This window comes from Panicum virgatum, chromosome 8N (assembly GCF_016808335.1).
Source record: "Panicum virgatum strain AP13 chromosome 8N, P.virgatum_v5, whole genome shotgun sequence".
In the NCBI taxonomy this organism is placed as follows: domain Eukaryota; kingdom Viridiplantae; phylum Streptophyta; class Magnoliopsida; order Poales; family Poaceae; genus Panicum; species Panicum virgatum.
The window spans coordinates 14,318,026-14,335,744 of NC_053152.1; the positions used below are offsets into that span (position 1 = coordinate 14,318,026).

Consider the following 17,719-nt stretch of genomic DNA (forward strand, 5'->3'; position numbering starts at 1 on the left):
AAATATAAAGAGTCACGACTGATTGAGATATCCAATCGATCAAATCAATACAAACTCTACTTTTTATCCTTTTTACCTTTTCTCCGAACCCTAACTTTTCCAACCCTAATCTGCTGTTCTTCCTTCGTCTCCGCGATGTCTGAAGGCGTTCTAGGTGGCCTGCCGACCCTAGAACAACCCCACGTGTGCTTGCCCTGACGGGGTCCCTCCCGGGCTAGCGTTCGTCGGCCGTCGCCGATTCTCACCGGCGACCGGTCTGACCGGTCCATTAGACCTGTTTGTTCAACTGGTCTAACCGGTCTGCGTGGCCTCGCTGCCCTTCGATCCGTTTGTGACTTGCACGCTCGAGTGCTCTCGTGTGTTGACCGAAATCTGCATCAACAGTTTGCTTCTGCTTTGCGTCGAGCTATGTGAACCATTCCTAGGGTGAGCTTGTCACTAGTTGACTTGTGTTGACGGTGTGGTGTGGGATGGCCATCAGGACATATGTATTGTTCTCATCGAGAAGAACATTTTAAAGGCTGCTATTCAATCCCCCCTCTCTGGTCGCCCGTTCTGGTCCTTCAGATTATATGTATCAAAGTTTTATAGACCTGATAATGAGCAAATCAATACAATCAAGCATACACAAAAATATGAGTTTGTTGGTACTTTACATATCACAACAGTACAACCTGCTAGAAAAGATTCACGCCTCAATTGGAAAATGAAAGCACAAGTGCATAGCTCAAATACACTAACACTAATAGATATGCATCAGAGCCATAGTCGGGACTCTCCTTACGGATGAAAGAAGGAAGTACGTGCCCTAGGTTGACCAGCAAGCTACAACTTATTGGGACTTTTTTGTAGCAACATGCTTCTTTCACACAAATTAAGCATATGCCAATTATGTAATCAATATATACGGACCCAAGAGAGAACTTAAATCATGCATTCTGCTCACAGTAAGAAGAGCTGCCAGCAGAACAAGGTGCCTGCGAATCGATGCATGTTTCATGTTGCATGTTTATATCAGTAGTCTCCATGTTTTGTTCCGTGTCGATAGCAGTAATCTCCAAGTTCAGGTCCGGCAATGCCGCGCCGTGTTCCAGAACATCAACTACTTTTTGAATGTTTGGCCGCTTGGTAGTTTCAAGAAAGGAGCACCAAAGCCCTAGGACGATGACCCGCTCCATCTCGCTTTTGTTGATATCGCCATGCTTACCATCGGCAGCGTCTAGGACAGAGTTCTTTGAGTACAGTTGCCAGACTTGCTCCCTTCGCTTCCTGCAAGCGATGTCAAGCAAGACGATACCAAAGCTATAGATATCTGAGTCCTTATTGAACGTGACCATCCCCGGCTTCCTGCACTGTGGATCCAGGTAACCCTCGGTCCCTACGGCAGTCGTTTCAACAATTGAATTGTCCTGGTCGGCGATTCTCGATAGCCCAAAGTCGGCAAGCTTGGCGTTGAAGTTCTTGTCAAGGAGTATGTTGCTGGGCTTGATATCTCTGTGCAGGATGTGTGGACGACACTGCTCGTGAAGATAGAATAAAGCAGAGGCAATGTCCTTCACGATTTGATACCTGCTTAATGATTGGCAGACAGATGTATATAGCTGATGTCACGTATGAATTCTATCTATAAGAAGCTTGCAGTATCATCATACATCATATTCAATAAGAGGATGATTGGGGCATCTGAATTATACCTCGTTGGCCATGGCAACACTTCCCCCGTGCTGTTTAGGTGGTAGTCCAGATTTCCATTGGGCATTAGTTCATAAACAAGAAACAGCATATCTTTCTTCTTCTGCTTACACCAACACATGAAATCGACAACTGTCCAGTTGTTTCCCCTGCACCAGCCAACAATTTTAATGAGATTCTTGTGTTTCGCCTCAATGATCGTGTTGAGCTCGGCAAAGAAATCCTTGTTTCCGTCAGGGCCGTGGGTCTCCTTTAGAATCTTCTTTACTGCCACCTCGGATCTCGGTTCCTTCAGGAGCCCCTTGTAGACAACCCCAAAGGCACCTTGTCCGAGCTTCCTCGTCTCAGAGAAGTTGTCAGTTGCCACTGCCAGCTCCCGGTATTTGAATCGCCTTGGGGCATGGATCTTCTGTTCCTCTAAGGCATGGCGTCTTCTTGACCACTTCCAGTAGGCAGTGATAAACCACACCATTAATATCACCAATAGAACTAACAGCGCTACTCCCCCTCCTATAATGGCTGGCTTCTTGTCATGACCTACATATGATTGCTCCAAGGACTATGTTACAACACAATACTAGAAATGTCAAAGGATGGATTGACTGACTCATTCAAACATTATTATGGTATTTGCTTGTAATAGTATTAGTGCTCATGAAATATTTCAACTTTAAATATCTGAAATCTTCAAAATACCAATTATAAAACAAAGTTGAAGTCACAGGTCTATTATTGAATAATGGACCTAATTTAACTTTCAACTAGTCCCACGGCCCATGACTTGATTCAGAAATTACAAGCTATGAAGTTAATAGATCACTTTTTTTAGATAAAGGATAAACCGGCTTCTATATCCATCTGGTGGATATATATAGAGTCAAAAAGTTACGAGAGTTCTCAGAATCTAAACCTCAAACGAGGGTCTTAAAAATACAAGAAACAAAACTCTAAAACAAAGAAAGGAAACTCTAAAACAAAGAAAGAAAACTAGAAGACTAAGCTTCAACTTTCTTCTTCGCTCTAGTTTCATCCTAGCAAAGTCTTTATGAAGCACAAAACTATCACATCTCTCATCTTCTTAGGAACATGATGCCCGAATCATCTAATGTTGTTGAAGTAACAAAGCCAGACCAAAGGACCTCCAAAGCCATGCTTCAAGCAGAAAATGACATCGAAGAAGCCGTCGCCGCCTTGCTCGGGAAGCCAAACTTAGATTTTCACCCGGAGATCAACCGATAATTGCAGCAGACACCACGACAATGCCCCAAAAGGGAGACGACATCCAAAAATGACGCCATTGTTGACACCGACATAATGCCGGGAAGGGCTTTCGCCCGGAACACCTGCACGGGCAGCACCACCATCTTTGCAAAGCAATCGTGATGCCACTATTAGGGTTGATGAAAATGGTGGCCATGTCAGTATCGACAATGCAGGCTTGGCTGGCGGCGTGATGCCCGCAGCTCGACACTAGCACAACACGTTGTAGACCAGCGCTAGGCCTAAGCGGCAACCGCACCATAACCACACCGCCAGAGCCGTGCCATGCTGAGCCTGTAAACGAGCACATGTAGGCCCTAGGACCCTAGATCTGAAATGTTCACGCCGAATCGATGCGTCCATGCCAGTGCTAGCCAAGCTGCCAAAGTAGCAAAGGGTGTCAACCTTGGCTGGTGATGGAGAAGTGTGTGTGCCACCCGTGTCCCCTGGGGATGACGCGGGTGCAAGGTGCCCTTTGCACTTTCTCGATCTGTGAATGTCCAGAGCAGAGGTGGATGGGGGAGGATGCAAGGGATGAGGAATGCGCACAGCCACCACTGTTATTGTTGGGGGCGATGATAGCGGGGTAGCGGCCACGTTGGGGCTGTTGTGGGAGGCTGTTTGGTGGCGGCAGTGGAGGCCCCTAAGTCACCTCACCATTAATACCCTTTCATTAAGGTGATGAGTATCTTGTGGAAGATCTTAATACCCTTTGGATGAAAAGATTAGTAATGGAAACATGCATATGCATTTGTTTAGCATGTAGATAGAAATCATACATTAGTTAATTATATACTCATGTGCTATTCTGCACCCTAGATGTAGGTACACATAACTAATTACTGAACAATTTTTCAGTAATAACTGTTACGATTACTGACACTATTTCACCGAACATGATTTGATAATCTAGTAATTAGGCTCAATAATTTCAAGTCAATAATTTGACCGTTGGGTGCAGAATATTTTGTGGTACCTAAAAATGATGCATGTGTTATTTATACGCTGTATACATAAACATTTGTCTCCCAAGCATATACATTTCTAAACAATGGACTTCGTACTGTTCAATTCTAGGAACACCCCACAACCACGGGCCGTGTCAGTATCATAGGGTGAGTGAGTGTGGAATGTTCCTATAATTGGCAAGTGTTTGCCGAAGGCATCAAACCCTTGTCACCTTAGCTATCTAGGGAAGGTCTAGAATGGCCTTGTTTGGTTTCTCCTAGAATTTACTAGAACATACTTTGACCGCTAATTAGGGGTGTCAAACAAAGACAGTTTATAAAACCAGCTTCAGAATCCCTGCGCCAGGAATCCTGACGAATCTATTGAGGCCTTTGACCGCGTGATTTGAGAATAGTTGCTGTAGCATCACTGTAGCCAATCATTGATTAATTACTGTCATTAGATTCATTGCGAAAAGTTACGCCCATTCGTGAAGAGGTTTTGTAAATGAACTTCATTTAGTACTCAATACATGCAAGATTCTTTTCTTGACTTGCGTGTTCTAGGAAATCTAGAAGATAACCAAACAAGGCCAATGTTTATAGGTGCCAACATTTGTAGCATGAAAGATCATATTCCTAGCTAACATATCACACTTGTAGCAAACAGAAGAAACATCTTTGTAGTTGTAGTGCTGATATTAAAGTATAGGGAATTTGGCGTTCTTGCCCCTGTTTCTAACTCGAATGGTGATTTTGCCCTCATTTTTTTAGTTGTGCGATTTTACCCCGCTATATTGAAACGAAGGCTCCGTTTGCCCCCTCCTTTTAACACTGTTAAGTGTATGCCCACTAAAACAATTAAAATAAATGAGAGGAAAAGTCGGAGCAATGGGAAAAAAACCATACCACCCTTAATCCTATCCTCATCTCTATCTCCTTTCTCATTCCAGAGCATCCATTTTTCAGTCTTGTGACTTGAAACCCTAGTATAGCAGGCGGAGGGGGTGGATCTACTGCCGACGAGGCGAGCAGCGGCGAGGCGGTGTGCGAGCACTCGTGGGGCTAGACGGCAGGCGGCAGCAGCAGGTGGCGGCAAGTAGGTGGCGGCAGGCAGACGTGGCAGCAGGGAGCAAGCAGCGGCGGCAGCAGGGCAGCAGGCAGCAGCGATGGCATTAGCAGCAGGCAGCAGCTGGCAGCATTAGCATTTTGAAATATTATCAAATTTTGGCCATGTTTGAATGTTATAAAAATCTGGATTGAAATCACATGGGAAAATTCGTTTTATACACGTCAAATTTAGAAAACAGGGATAAACTCACCAAATTCAGATAACAGTAGGGGCAAATCTGCAAGGGCAAATTGGTCTTTTCAAAGCAGTTTTAACAACGTTAACTGGCTTCGACATAATAGGGGCAAACGCTTCCTTCGTTTTCAAAAAGTAGGGGCAAAATCGCAAAGTTTAAAAAATAGGGGCAAAATCACCATTTCACTATAAAATAGGGGCAAGAACGCCAAAAGTAACTTTTTTGCTGTATGCAATCGTTTGAGTGTCTAGTTTTCTGACAGAATATTTATCTTCTTTTAACATCTACTCAAGTAACGATTCAGTGCTTCTCTGAAAAACAAGCTTAGATTAAGTGGTCATATACCTTTGTGGGGCGCGGCAGCAAGCAGAGTGGAGTTGAAGGACCATGCCAGTATCTGGTGGAGTTCTGTGCTGTCGCCGGTGGAACCAGAAAACCCCACCGCCACCTCCGGTGGAAGCAACGACGTGAGATCTGCAGGCAATTGCTTGCTGACCTCAACAGGGTGACCGGAAGGATCGTCATGAAGCTGAAGAGAGGCAACCAGCATTCGGGTGACGTTGTCAAAGGTAACAGTTGCCGTCATGGGCCTGCCGAGGCTTAGCAAGCTCGTGGTGTTCACACTCAACGACTGGACAGAGTTGATGTCGATGCCGATGTGGTCGCCATAGGGATCATTAGCCCATCCATTACAGTACGTGTCGAACTCCACGGCGACGAACCGCTCTGCGCCGTAAGTGTATGTAGAGGACCGGTTCAGGAGGCCCAGCATTCCCCCGCCTGCATCCTTGGGCAAGCTTGACGGATAACCAGAGAGAAAGAAAGCAATGCCATCACCGTTGTTGGTGCTGTTCAGGGAATTAATCGTGAAGGTGAAACGCGTACGGAAGCTGGCCACCTCGCCATCCTTGTCGTAGAACGGCACCGGGTGGCGTACGACATCCTCCCTGTGCAGCCGTTGATGTTCTGGCCGTACGAGTTGCAGGTGAGGTCGACGAGGTTGCGGTGCAGCCCCGCGTCGCCTTCGAAACGGAGGTCATCGCCGTTGTAGGTGGACGCATCGGAGAAGTTGAAGCTGAAGGAGAGTCCCTGAGGTTGCGAATCTCCAGCTGATGTTGTGCAAGTAGTGTTGTCAGGAGCAGCAAGGGATAAGGAAGCGAGAGAGCATGAGAGGAGGTGGAGGAGCAGAAGCTGGATGCAGCATCTTCTTCGGGCGGAAGCGGAGTTCATGACCATACTACGGGACTGATAATAATGCGACTACTCAAGCGATCAGATTGATGGCCTGGCATATAGCAGCAGGGATGACCCCTATATCGTTGACGTAGCAAGCTAGTGGTCGTTGCATGGGTCCCAATGCTAAAGTACCGGTACGAAGAAATATAATGCTTGTATTGGTACCGAGTCTTCTTCGTGCCGGTACTTTTGTGGTGGACCATTGGCCTCTTTTCTAGTAGTGACCCATCCACGCTTGACACGAGGAAATATAATTTATTTACAAAGGGTTCCATATAATGACAACAATAATGATCCGATGGCTTTTGATGTCTTGGTGCGCTAGCATTAATTCTACTAGTAAACCCAGGCATGCATGGTCCTCCTGCATGATACTTTGAAGAGCAGCTCAAAATACACACTACCGAGGAGAGGTCGCACATATTATTGAGCTTGGCAGACATGATAGTGTTCTCCAATCACCGGTTATATATCATACTGGCCAAGACAGGTAGCCTCCAACAAGAGGTAGGCTATCAAAAAAGCTCCACCATTGGAGCTACACCTCATGAGATAGACAGGTTGATAGGTACTCCCTCCATTCACTTTTGATATCTATATTTCAAAAACTCAAATATTCATAAAAGATAGCTATATTTGCTATTAGTATGGGCTGTGACAATAAATAACACGAGTAACGAGGAGTTTCCAGTTTAACCATTAGAGGATCAATAAAAAAGCCTGTGTTACATTTATTATATGATAAGTAATGTTATTTTCTTTGGTCGAAATATAGCTATCAAAAGTGAAGTGAATGGAGGGAGTAGTTTTAAGCCCTATGTTGAGTCCAAGATCCTACTATGTTGTTTAGCTTTTATTGGATCTCTTTATTCGCTTTTTTTCTTTTATATTTGCGGCATGTACTGGCTAGAGGCAATAACTTTATGTTTAATAAAGTCCTTTCATCTAAAAAAACTTGCATATCATCGTTCAACAGATTACAAAAAACATTGGAAGAAAAAAGTGCTAGAAATAGTTGGATCATTCACATTCACACATAATATAATTCCCGCACTCCTTCCTTTAACTCTAATTTTATTTAACAAAAAGCAGAAAACCCGCCAGCAAGTAGCAAGAAAAAAGGTATAGTGACAAGGGTTCTAGTGGCGTCATTGAAACACCTAAGAAACGTTCGGTTATGCACTTAATAATTGTGTCCACCCATTAAATTAAATATCAAAACGTTTCAGCGTCATATCACGCTGGAAAGATCACCTTAGCCTTCAATATGCTTTAATCATTTTGAAAGCTCGAATCGGGTGCTCTAGCCTAAAAGGGGGATGGGGTGAATTAGGCAAGTTAAAATCTTAACCTTTGGCTCCAACTAAATTGCACAATATTAAATTAAAACATGCTATCCATATGTGCAACTATGACTTTGCTAGTGTGAAACCCCTATCCCAAAAGAGTTTAGCAACCTATAGTCTTTCCTATCAAGGTACTACTCTATGAGAGTAAAGGCATACAAGAATTGCTTGTACGAAATGCGGAAACGTAAAGAGCGAGATATGAGAAAGCAAACTCTCGACGTGGGTGTTTATCTCGTGGTTCGGTTAGTCACAAAGGCACACCTACATCCACGTTGTTGAAGCACTCACTAAGAGTGTCGCTGCGGGAAATGGACGACTATTAAACTACTCGATTGCTCGTTTGATGTGCGCTTGATTGGATATGGTCTAGCACGCAAAGACTCAAGGATTTAGACTGGTTCAGGACGAATGTGCCGTACGTCCAGTATGGGGGGTGGTGTTCTTACTCTATTGCTCTCGAGCCCGGGTACTCAAAGTTTAGAGGGGAGCTTATAAGCTGGTCAAGCAGTGTCGAATCTCTAGGACTCCAACCCTTTCCTACGTGGGGGCTTTCCCTTTTATAGTCCAAGGTGGGGCCCCCATTTACATATATCTAGCACTGTGTCCTGGCACTGCCGGGGTGCCCTTCTTTCTTGTCAGTCGTCGGGGCCCACTCGGTTGGTCGGGAGTTGGCAGGCTTGATCCTAGCGATCTTCTCGGGCAACGGATTGTCCCGGTGCTGTCTCATCCTGGCTCAGTCGGGGCGGCGCGATCATTCAGACGATCGCTCGGGGGTCACCTTCGGTCTTGTCCGCCTGGGCCTACGTCCCTTATCTGCGAAGCTATCTCATGCCTCTCTTGCATAGTCCCTGCCAATGGGACGGCGCACCCGGTGAGGGGTGTCTTACCGAGGCCTGCCTGGGGGCGACCTGTCACGCTCGCTGGCGTAATGAGATGGTGCATAGAGACAACCATCATTACGGCGGGGGGAGGCAGCGTCTGTGGACGCCCCCTCCCGTTCAGTCGCGGGGCCTGCATGAGCGGCGCTGTCCCTTTGTCAGAGGGTCCTGTAGCCTAAGCCCGTGGTGCAAGATAAGGAGAGCTGGCGTCGGGGAGCCTGCACGGGGCTTGTCTTGGTCGGCTAGCTTGTCAGGAGGAGCGGCGTCCTTGGAGTGCACGTCCCGGGTCATCCGGCATGACTCTAACCCGGAGCATCAGGTCGGGGGGCCGCCACGTGCCCTAGAGGGTCGGGCTCCTAGACCTGTTGGCTTAGGAACGAAGGCAGCTCCCCACGCTGGTCAGTGGGCCATCCCATCCTCGGCCCAGTAATTTTGCTGGGCTTCCCTTTGCACGAGTTGGGCCCGTCAGGGGTCCTGGGTTTATACCCCCATCAAAGAGTATTGCTTCTCGGCAATAAAGTCTCTTCCGGAGACACCGAGTCACCATGGTCACCTTGATTCCGGGTTCCACTATGGAGCTTCTCCACTAAGGAAGGGGGTCTCCACGTCCCCCGCATAAGATCGTCCACAACGTTCGACACCAAGTCGGAGGGTCATTGACGTTGCCGGCGAGCCTCAAAGCTCCAAGGGGCCGACGCACCAAGATATCTTGTTGGTTCACAAGAGAACCACAGCACAGAGGCACAAAGCCTTGCTCTCTCACTCTCTAAACAGCTAACCTAACACTAACACTCTCAAGGATGTGCTAAGGACTAAAATATGATCACTAAGCTCTTGGATGGCTTGGAGATGTTCTTGGGTGTGTGTGTGATGTTCCTGAACTCCAGCAATCTTCAAATGGCTGCGGGATGGCATATATATAGCCCACCAAGTCCATAGAGCCGTTGGCACTTTTTCTGTGCAGTGCACCGGTTAGACCGGTAAGGGGGCACCGGTGCAACTGGTCACTCATGGCTTCTGCACTAGCCGTTGGCCTCTGACAGCTGACGTGGCTATCACTGGTTAGACCGGTGAGTTGCACCGGTGGTGCACCGGTTTAACCGGTCCTGAAGAACTTCTTCTCAGCTGATTTGAAATTGCACCGGTGCCTTGCCGTCGGTTCAACCGGTGCTGAAGACTTGGTTCCTGGCCACTTGACATCGTCTCTGAAGGATAGCATGGTGAATGCACCGATGCCTTCAACTTGGCACCACCGTTTCAACCGGTGCTACTTGGGTACTTGGCCCATCTCGCACAGACCAAATGCACCGGTGATAGGGCACTGGTGTATTCGAAGCCCACCGGTTAGACCGGTGCAGGGTCACCGGTTCATCTGGTGCCACTGTTTCTGCAGAACTCGTCCAATTCAGCGTTTCTTTGAATTCTTTCTTCATGTTTTGCTTTGCTTGGCTTTTGTGCTTCATCCCTGGGATCTATAATTGTTCACTTGACAAACTCATTAGTCTCATTGATTGCGTTGTTACTCAATCACTAAAATCACAAAACAATGGCCTAATGGGGCCATGTTCCGTACAATCTCCCCCTTTTTAGTGATTGATGATAACACAATCAAAGCAAGCATAAATTTTGCAAGAATTGATAAATTGAACCACTTATACTTGCTTGGATGCTTACCATCATCCAATGTTGACTTGGCCTCCCCCTAAATCCATCTTTCCCCCTTTGTTTCTCTTCATGTTTGCTACTTATCCTTCCTTGTCTCCCCTTTTGGATTCAAATTGCTCCGCCTTTGGGAAATACTCTTGCTTTGATCCAAAACTTCTCCCCCTTTGGAATCAAATCACCTAAAAAGGCCTTACAAACACAATAAAGCTCAAAGGGAAAAGTTAGTAGCCTAGGAAGTTAGTTCCATGAATCATGATCCAATTGTATGATATCCATGAAGATATCAATTGAGCAATTACTAAGGTGGATCACAAAATCACGAAACTAGCATGACATGAGCTAAGCTTTCCACAAGTATGTGCTCTAAAAGATAATGTAAAAATCAAGTGCACAACTAAACGTTTGACCGAGAAAGCTTATATCATATTATGCATGGAGGTAGCTCTAAAGTAACGAAGAATTTACAAAGATGCCAATTGATGGAGTTTTAGACCATGCATACCTCCGGGGGATTAGTTACCTCACATGTACCAATTGAAAATGACTTGTGCCAAATGATACCAATTAAATATCAATTGAAAGTCTTTGAAGTGAAGAGCACTTGGTACACCAAGGTGAGCAAATATATGAGTACATAGCCTATGAATTTAGATATGAAAATTTAAGTTCAATAGAGCATGACTCAATATGCATGAAAGCACACTACTTTATCTAATCACTCTTATAGAGTTATTGATTCACATTGAGCGTGAACAACATTCTCTTAGAGTGTTAACTCCGGAAAGAGACTACAAAAGATAAGCTTGAAAACATGTTAGTCTCAAAATCACAAACTGTAGGATAGACTCCACCTAAATGTGTGCATTTAGTGTTTGAATCACTAGTCAAATGTATGCACATTGTTTATGACAACAATGGGAAGTTTACCCTATAGCTTGTGTTCATGGTATAAAAATTAAATGCATACCTCATGAAGAGTAACCTTGTGTAGCTTTCTACACACTTATCAAACCATATAGGTTATTCATGGGTTAGAATCATGACACAAGCAACCCACCATATGTAACACTAGGAGAATGCAAAGCATGCAAATAACCTAGCAAAGGTAATGGAGCTACATGATGCTTGAATTGAAATCTAGCTACCATTACTTTATGGGAGACTTGGGCAACAAATGTCCAAGATACGAGTTTGGCTTCTTTAGCATGAATTCCTCATCTTCTAGTTAGCCAGGTCTCCAAATCCCCCGAAGCCATTCTTGGGCTTCAAGTCTCCTTTGGAACCCACACCATTTGACGCCCCTTCATATTAGTGATGACATCCTTGGGCATCCAAATGGAGCGGTTCCAACTCCTTTCCTTCTTCCCAACCTTGTGAGCAACCACCTTGACATTGGTTTTCTTCTTAATCACATAGGAGGTGCTATTGCTTTTGTTCCTCCGGTTGGGTTTGGTGTAGATGAGACAATTCTTGATTGTGAGCTTCTTCTTGTTCTTCTCATCGGAAGGCTTCTTCTTTGGTTGAGGGCACCTGTTGGACTTGTGGCCTTTTTTATGGCACTTAGAGCAAGTCACGGTGGACCCCTTCTCAAGCTTCTTCACCATGTTTTCATGGTTATCTTGAGAAGATTGGACATTGCTCTCTATGCTCTTGCCTTTTAATCTAGCCAAGTCATTCATGAGCCTTTGTACTTCTTGCTTGAGCTCATCATTTTCCTTGGCAATGAGATCATCACATGATTCTACCATAATATTCTCATAGCGTTTCTCATTGCAAGGGTTAGATTCATCAATTAAATCAAAGCAAGAAGTTGAAGCATCTATTTTAAAAGTTAAGCTTGTACTAGGGGTAGATTGCTTCATTTCCAAAAAGTCATTAGTATCATTAATGCTCTCAATTTTTAACTTGAGCTCTTCATGCTTTTCGCTAAGCAATTTGAATTTGCATAACAAATTTTCATAATTTGTAGCGAAAATAGCATTAAGATCATTAAGAGCATTAAGGTTTTTAATTTCATTTGATTGCTTCTTAATAACTTTTTGGTGCTCATGAACTAGTTCAAGAAGTTCTTCATATGAAGGAGCGTCAGATTCGTCATTACTTACATCGCTTTCCATACCTTTGGCTATAAGGCAAATGTTGGATGATGAACCAATTTTGGTGTGGGTGGTGAATCTCTTGTTTGACTCATCGCTTGAGCTTGTGCTTGATTCTTCACCACCACTTATCCATTCATCAAAAGTGGCGAAGGACTCATGTTGAGGATTTTTCTCCTTCTTTTCTTTCTTCTTCTTGGATCTTCTCTCAACCTTCATTTTGTTGGTGATGAGGCCCATCTTTGAGGAAGACCATATACCCCATTGAGTTGATTTCCTTCAAGCATTTGTTCATCCTTTTGACTTGCTTGTAGAGGTTGGGGTTCATTGGCTCTTTTTCATCATTTGAGGAGCTTTGGCATGCCTCCTCTTTTTTCTCTTCACTTGAGCTACCTTTTATGGTCATCTTCTTCATCTTTTTGACCTGCTTGCATGCAAATGCACTATTTGTTGGTGCAGAATGTGGCGCTTTTGGTTTGATATCATGGTGTAGCTCATGGGCGATCACCTTGTTGGGGACTTGATTTGGCGTCAATGTGTTGATTTCCTTCTCATAAAGAATTGTGATCACCAAATCATAGTCCGGCCTTCGTAGAGAGTGAAGGATATTGCGAATGAGCTCCATATCATTAATTTACTTCACACCTAAAGAATTGATCTCATTCAAAAAATATTTAACCGTGAGTACATAGATTCGGCATTCTCATCATCAAGTCGCTTGAAGCTATTAAGTTTATCAATGAGAATATGATATTTTTTATTTGCAATATTTTTTGTGCCCTAATGGTTCTCACTAATAGTTTTCCATAAATCCTTAGAATTTTGACAAGCAAACACATGGTTAAACACGATGTCACCAAGAGAGCTTAAAATAGCACATTTTGCAATAGTATCATATTGCCTCCCTTAATGACTATTGCTCTTCACTCCCTCACTAGTTACTCTCCAAACATTTAGGCTTTTTGCTTGGAGGTGCGATTGCATCAAAATCTTCCATCATTGGAAGCCCGTACCATCGAAACATGGAGGAAGTCCTAATGAATCCATCCCTTCCCCAGAGAGCTAACTCACTAGGCGGTGAAGCCTAACCGAACAAGTGAGTCGGCAAACACAAATTGCCAAAGGAATTGACTTTCTTTGTGAGAGAAGTGAATCCCAACTCTGATACCAATTGAAAGCTCGGATCGGGTGCTCTAGCCTAAGAGGGGGAGGGGGTGAATTAGGCAAGTTAAAACCTTAACCTTTGGCTCCAACTAAATTGCACAATATTAAACAAAAATATGCTATCTATATGTGCAACAATGGCTTTGATAGTGTGAAACCCCTATCCCAAAAGAGTTTAGCAACCTATAGCCTTTCCTATCAAGATACTACTCTATGAGAGTAAAGGCATACAAGAATTGCTAGTACGAAATGCGGAAACATAAAGAGTGGGATAGGAGGAAGCAAACTCTCGACGCGGGTGTTTATCCCATGGTTCGGTTAGCCACAAAGGCACACCTACATCCACGTTGTTGAAGCACTCACTAAGAATATTGCTTCTCGACAATCAAGTCTCTTCCGGGGACACCGAGTCACCACGGTCACCTTGATCCCGGGTTCCACTAAGGAGCTTCTCCACTAAGGAAGGGGGTCTCCACGTCCCCCGCACAAGATCGTCCACACCGCTCCACACCAAGTCGGAGGGTCGTTGACGTTGCCGGCGAGCCTCAAAGCTCCAAAGGGCCGGCGCACCAAGATGTCTTGTTGGTTCACAAGAGAACCACAGCACAAAGGCACAAAGCCTTGCTCTCTCACTCTCTAAAGAGCTAACATAGCACTAACACTCTCAAGGATGTGCTAAGAACTAAAGATATGATCACTAAGTTCTTGGATGGTTTGGAGATGTTCTTGGGTGTGTGTGTGATGTTCCTAAACTCAAGCAATCTTCAAATGGCCGGGGGATGGCATATATATAGCCCACCAAGTCCATTGAGCCATTAGTAGCCGTTGGCACTTTTCTGCGCAGTGCACCGGTTAGACCGGTAAGGGGGCACCGGTGCAATTGGTCACTAACGGCTTCTGCACTACCCATTGGTCTCTGACAACTGATGTGGCTGTCACCAGTTAGACTGGTGAGTTGCACCGGGAGTGCACCGGTTTAACCGGTCCTGAAGAACTTCTTCTCAGCTGACTTGAAATTGCACCGGTGCCTTGCCGTCGGTTCAACCGGTGCTGAAGACTTGGTTCCTGGCCACTTGACATCGTCTCTGAAGGATAGCATTGTGAATGCACCGATGCCCTCAACTTGACACCACCGGTTCAACCAGTGCTACTTGGGCTTCTTTACTTGGCTCATCTCGCACAGACCAAATGCACTGGTGATAGGGCACCGGTGTATCCGAAGCCCACCGGTTAGACCGGTGCAGGGTCACCGGTTCATCCGGTGCCACTGTTTCTGCAGAACTCGTCCAATTCAGCATTTCTTTGAGTTCTTTCTTTGTGTTTTGCTTTGCTTGGCGTTTTTGCTTCATCCCTGAGATTAATAATTGTTCACTTGACAAACTCATTAGTTCCATTGATTGTGTTGTTACTCAATCACCAAAATCACAAAATAATGGTCTAATGGGGCCATGTTCCTTACACATTTGTAGCTTTATAGCTGCATCACAAAGCTTTACTCGTACACTGTGCTCATATCTTCGCTTTACATGCTTTATTACCTGGAAAATATGTTTGCGACATAGCATAAATCAGATTACTCATAACTTTAGAAAATAATAAGGCCGTATGGCCAACCCGAGGATTCATTATTGTAACAATATAGATATTCGGATAAGCGAGAGGGAGGCCCATTCCCCTTTGGCATCTCCAATTGGCTGCTCTGTTGGTGCATATTTCAGCATCATATCATGCAGGAAAGACCATCTTAGCCTTCCATATGCTTTAATCATTTTCGTAGCTTTATAGCTGTTTCATACTCCCTCCGTCGCAAAATACAACTTGTGAATCTTTTGTAAATCAACTTGTGAAGGGGTACGTCTTCCCCGGCCTATATATATGAAGGCTGAGGCCGATTGAGGTTATTCCCAATCGAACCAATACAAATCGCATTACTTTTTATCTCTTGAACCCTATCTCTTTTCCAAACCCTAATTGCTGCTCTTCCTGCATCTTGATGGCGTTTGAAGGTGTTCTGAGTGGCCTGCCAATCTCAGAGCAATCCTAGCATCCGCGAGCTCCGACGGGGTCCCTCCCGAGCTTGCTGTTCTGGGTTTACACGAGGTTCTGCCTACACCGGCCAAACCGGTCGGCGCAACCGGTCAGACCGGTCCGCCTAGGGCTTCAACGGTGTTGATCATTCTAACAATCGTTCGCGCGTTCTAGCGAATCTGAGTGTGTTTGGCGTGATTCTGTGTCAACACACTTTTTGGTGACTCCGCTGGGGAACATATTAATCTGGTTATTTAAAACCGATCTAATCTAGTCTCCAAGAAGATGGCCGAGGTCAACAAGAACAACATTATCAAGGTGACGATGGAGGAGCTCACCGAGAACGAGCGCAAGACCTACCTGATCACTGAGGAGCACTTGAGGGAGCAGTTCCTGAAGGGCTTCAAGAAGGATCGCGGTGGCCTAGTCAAGAGGGTCGAAGAGTTCGTCATGCCATCCTTCAAGCTCGCCAATAACCAGGTTGAGGAGATACCCATTGTAAGCAACGAACCCTCTAATTTACTTGAGCAAATGTCGCTTCTAATGGATAAGAAGATATAAATGCGCAATTAGTTGTGGGTGATACATTTGCTGTTGTAAATATTGAGATAGCTACATTGAAAAAGGGTAAAAACATTGTAGATGGCACTTACGCACCAGATCCTAGTTCGGCTACGAGACCACCTGCATCTGAGCAACTTTATGGGATGCCGCTGAACTCATTCGTAGGGCAAACTCCGTCGCCGTCATCAGTTTATGCGACACTAGTTGGACCGGTCCTAACGACCAGTCAGACCGGTGCGATGGTGTAGAGTCCATCGTCCTCTACACTGCTTGCGACCACCCCTAGTTCGGCTGCCCCCAGGCCGAACCAATGATATGGTGCCATATACACCACCTGCTACTGCAGCCACAGACAGTACACCACAGGGATCTGGACCTCATTATGGACCGACCCCTAGCGCTACACAGATCATGGCATATACTAGTCCTAATACACATTGTCTTGCTTCTGCATCGCAGACTTCGACCAGCGGTATTTACCAAGCTGATTTCTTTAGGTTCAAAGAGGATCTCACCAGGTTTTTAAAAATAAACTTGGGATAGATATGGATAGTTCGCATCTTTATCAAAAGTTGTATCCTCTTGAGTTTGATTTTGTTTCTTACCCCGCTGGTTGGCGTGTTCCTGAGTTCATCAAATTTAATGGTGACGACACTTGTACTACTTGGGAACATGTTAGTCAATATATATTGCAATTAGGAGAGGCGAGTTTTAATGTGCTTTGCGTGTTTGATTGTTCTTTTTTTGTCATTGACTAGAACCGCTTTCTCTTGGTTTTCTTCGCTCGCTCCGAATTCTATTTTAAATTGGAATCAATTGGAGCGCAAATTTCATGATCACTTCTTTAGCGGAGGAAAAGAAGCTAAATTATCGGATTTAACATCGATTAGACATGGTTGGGATGAACCTGTCTTGGATTATTTCCAAAGATTTATTAAAGCTATAAAGAACCAATGCTTTAATTTGGCAATTTCTGAAAAAGACTTGGCGAATTTGGCTTATAACGGTTTGCATTCTTAGTTAAAAAAAACTTGAAGGCTTTGAGTTTCTCACCGTTAATCATTTACCAATGAGAGCCATTGGTTTGGAGTTTAAATTTAAGAATGCAAAAAAAATTAAAACTCATCAGTCCAACACACATGTAGTTGATCATGATTCCGATTGTTCGGACGATGAGGAGAACGAAATATATGACGCTGAGTTTGTTTGGACATTAAAGGCCAAACCGTCCACATGTCCTTCAATAAAGCCGATTCAAAAGAATCGGCAATGTGAAATGAAATTTAATTTTTATGTTTCTAAATGCAATAGAGTTTTTGATGAATTACTTAAGAATGGAAACATCCGTTTGTCTCATGCTATACTATCGGCGGAAGGATTGAAACGGCATGCATATTGTAAATGGCATAATTCTTTTTCGCATACTACTAATGATTGTAATGTGTTTCACCGACAGGCATTCTGAGATGCAAGTTGACAAGGCTCCCTTTCCTGTTCACATGCTGGAATTGACAAATCCTAAGGTGTTACATC

At 44.6% G+C, this 17,719-nt stretch overlaps 1 pseudogene; it reads right to left on the reverse strand.

Moving 5' to 3' along the window:
• Positions 1-600: 600 nt before the first annotated feature.
• LOC120686919 lies at positions 601-6,499 on the reverse strand (annotated as a pseudogene).
• Between the last annotated feature and the right edge of the window lie 11,220 nt (positions 6,500-17,719).